Below are 4,177 nucleotides of genomic sequence, written 5' to 3' on the forward strand. Positions count from 1 at the left end.
GAAGAAAAAATATGAGAAGGCATCATAAATCCAATTGTATCCTTGTTTAAAATGTCATAGGTCACCAAGAGAGGAAGGTATGTAACATATGCCAAAATCTACAGTTACATGCACATTTTATCACCCCTACTAGACTAAATAGAAATCTTGTATCATTGTGAAGAACTAGTGCATCCTTTGGACTATGAGCATGTCCCATTCTATTGAAGATGTTGTCATGAGTAAAACCATCTAGTCAAAGAATTCCCTTTGAACTAACCCACAATAATGCCATCAAAGACCCCAGCCATAGACCTTGATGGCTTCCATAAACTAAATAAGAGAAGGGGAAACATGAAAGCCCATGTTATCCCTACAAGGGAGTACCTTCAATCCAATAATAGTTTTGGAGATTTAGTAGTAACTAAACAAATAGAAAATTACCCAATGCATAATCAAGAAGACTTAACATCCCAATAAGACCCCAAACATGATGCATTGATAAAAAAAGGAAAATGTGGAAAATCAAAGGAGCTTCAAACAAGAGGTGAATTAGAAATATCGGAAGCTCAAGCTTCGTCATCATAGAATATATTTGAAGAGATGGAAATAGATGAAATGGATTTATAAATAACAATAAAAGAGCGAAAAGGGAAATACCTAAGGTCCATCCCAAAACTATAAATGACTCTCTTTCATTTACCTTACTTAAAAGGGAAAAGGAAGAGAAGCCCTTACTTCAAACTCTGCCACAGTCACACTTATCTCAAAGGTGTTTTCCTCGACTCAATCCTTTTCCCAATGAAAATTATTTCATGAAAAATTAGTGGCATAAAATCCAAAAGGAAACATCGGCTTTTGAAATATTGCATCAAATTTTTTTCTTCCAAGTGTAGTAATATTTGAGGAAACCAAATTTTCCAATGAAACAAAAGACTCTTTAGCTTTGAAAAACTTGGAAATAATGTAGCTCATTATCACTACATGTCACTTCTCATGCTAGAGGACCAATACTTATATTGAATCTACAGAGTTATAATTCACCAATTGGATCAGATCCCATCCCATCACTATGGGGTGCTTCAAACTATTAGTATCAAGTGAATATCATAGTTTTTTGGTTTCCTATGTTCGAGGTATTCCAACAAAAAAGAGGTTTTTCTCAAATAACTCTCTCAACTCATAAAGAGGACATAGGAGGATACATGCATTATTAGAGATGATCACAATATCATTATAGCATTAGAATAAAAGAATGGAAGTACTAGACTCCTGAACACTGATTCTCATTTGTTTAAGGAAACTATCAGATATTTGAGCATTATAATTCTATATTAACATATTCAATGACACATTAACTAGGAACATAAAAATAGGAGGTAACAACCAAATCGCTTGTCATATTGATAGATTTCCTATTTCTAAAACCCTTCTTTAGAAATATAATTTTATCGAAGCACCTATCCTCACCTCCTATGGCTTTGACCATTGACCCATCTTCCTTGAGATAGACTTAAAATCATCCCTTAATAACTTACCCTTTGTAATTTACCTCGCCACCCAATGTTTTTTTCCATTAGTTAGATTCCTAACATTCAACATTTACTCCTAAGATTTGGACCTAATCCCTTTCTCCCTTAGCAACACTTCCATAACATTTAGTTTTTTTTTCCACCCTTACCACTTGTTTCTCCCTTACCTTGTGTGGCTTTTTTTCTTCCATTGCAATGGACCTATTCTAAATCAATACATTGGTTAGGTTATGAACATGATGGATAGGGTTGCACTCATTAATCCTAGTCTAGGACATCAATGTATATATTTCATTATCCTATGATATTAAATTTGGACCATAACGTTAATATCGTGTCCCTTCCCTTTTCGTCATGTTTTCTCAAGCACTTTGTGCTCTAGTATACACTTGCCAAGTGGGCCAGATCACACGGGGACACATAGTAGTGGATAGTGTTAGGGGTCATTGACGATTGGGATGCATTGTTGAGCATTAAGGGATTAGATTCAGGCACCTTCGTTTATGCCAAGACCAAACCCTACTTTCTTCTCATTTCGTAATTAGGTTTTGGAGAACCCTTCCTCCAGCGACGCACAGGTTTCTCTATATTCTCCTCCGAGTTCTTGAATTTCCTGCATAGATTGTGATGAAAAGCCCCACAGTAGTATACATGTTGGTCATTCTTGGAATCCTCTTGCTAAATGCATCTTTTAGGTCTACATTTAACATCGCTCCTGCATTTACTTCATTTTTAGTTTAACTTGGAAGATGGTATTCACGGTGCCGTCGACCTGGATCGAGCACTTGCAAGGTTAGAGGCCACTTTCAACCATCACTACCCCTGCAACAACCCTCAGGTCTGTAAATTTTGGTTCTACACTCAGTTTCTTGTTACTTTTGTCCTCCAAACTTAAGGGTATTGGGTTTTTTGTTAATATTTAGGTTTCAACGCCATTTGTATGACATAGAGAAATGGAAACTACCATGAAATGGCAGTGGAACAGTGCACACCTTTCATTTAGGTGTTCTGTTAGGCTGCAAGTATAGTTTCTGTAACCCAAATTAGAAAAAGAAACTCCTGCTTACTTCTTATTCGACTATACTATACGTACTCTCGGAGCGTATGTGATTAATGGCCTTTGAGCCATAGGAGTATTGGGTTTTCCATGGTATTATTTCTGGGTTTATTTTCTTGTGCTTCCATGTTCTGTGATATCACCATTAGTGGTTACCTTGGTAATGACTCCTTGAGTTCTCTATGCTGGGAGGGTTATGGAATGTCTCTGCATCAATTGGAATTTGTTAAATTTTTGTTGCATAACTACTTATTGGGGGCTTTCCCAAATCCATTGTCTAGGGTGTTGATACACCTCGCTAAATTTCCTTTCATGGTTTATCCTCCCTGTCTTTTCTCTCAGAATGTGCGTGACAAGTTTACTATCTTGCGCTTTAAGGGTTTGTTGCTCCAGTACTTTGCTAACTTTTTTGGGTTTTTGTTTTCTTTTTCTACTATCAAATTATATTGAAGGTATGGTTATAGCATCAGGGTGTATTAATCTCTCGGCCTTCATGACCCTACAGGTGTGTTCAAGTGGTTTGAATCCTTTGTTTATTTCCTTTCATGGCCAGACCAGACACTTTCATCAAATGGAGACTGGGTTCATAATACCAACCTTGATCTACCCACCTACTTTGCTTCGGGATCTCAGTTCTTCTATTATTAAGTAGGGAGATTATATCCCTATAGCTTATGGTGATTATTAGGAAGAGATCTAACTGTTGTACAGAGACATTGGTAGTTGTTTTTCTTTGAAAAGCTTCTTGAGAGTTATACTATAACATCTCTTGTTTTATATTTCGGTGATAGTACGAAATCGGCATAAGGCCTATATCTACCATAGGATTTTCATTTTAGTTACTGTATTAACAATTCCAGATGGAAAGACTATTGTAATTTATGCCATGACCCTTTTTATATCACACTTGCTAATCGTTGATGATAATTCAGGGTTAATTCATGAGTGCCCTTGTTCATGAATGGTTCCTGTTTATCAATGAGATTTTCATAAATTGTCTATTTAATGGTTTTTATTTATCAATGGAATTTTCTTAACAGAGTCAGCAACTTAACTATGTAAGTCTGGGTACCTTCATTCTGTTCTTATGGATATTCGTAATGACTCCTCGCCTTGTCGATTTCATACTTAAATTTATCTTTATATTTGTGAGAATTTATCTGCCTATAGACTTCATGCTTAAATTTGTGGTTATAGTTGTAAGTGCATTGCTGCCTATAGATGCTCGAATTCGGTGTTCATAGGGCACAAACTCCTCTGCCTATAACTTGATATTTAAAGTAGATATGTAATGGTTATAACTTCTAGCGCAAAGAACACACTTACTTTGGTCTATGTGTATCTACTTATAATCTCAATCTAGTTTAATGTACCACTTCTCATTTAATTCATATATGGGTGGTTTTATTCTTTTTCTGAAGTTCACCATATACTTTGTATCTTTGCCCGTCTTGTAATTTTATTACATACTACTCTAGCATTTGTCACTCTCTGTTCCTCATAAGTATGTTCTCAACATACAATAAGAATCCGCAGAGAGAGTATCTGTGTTTATACCGCAATATTTTGGTTAGCTAGGTCATACTCTACTCTTCCTCTCGTCTATTGA

General features: G+C 35.9%; 1 long non-coding RNA gene across 1 annotated transcript; it reads left to right on the plus strand.

The window, feature by feature from the left end:
* The first annotated feature begins 1,873 nt into the window (after positions 1–1,873).
* On the plus strand, positions 1,874–3,472 carry LOC149199761 (uncharacterized). The gene is made up of 2 exons (XR_016253312.1): positions 1,874–2,349; positions 3,074–3,472. It is a non-coding gene; the product is annotated as an uncharacterized LOC149199761 (long non-coding RNA).
* Positions 3,473–4,177: the final 705 nt, after the last annotated feature.

The sequence above is a fragment of the Pinus tabuliformis genome, chromosome 2_1, assembly GCF_031772625.1.
Source record: "Pinus tabuliformis cultivar Carrire ecotype Pingquan chromosome 2_1, CPIR1, whole genome shotgun sequence".
Taxonomy (NCBI): Eukaryota; Viridiplantae; Streptophyta; class Pinopsida; order Pinales; family Pinaceae; genus Pinus; species Pinus tabuliformis.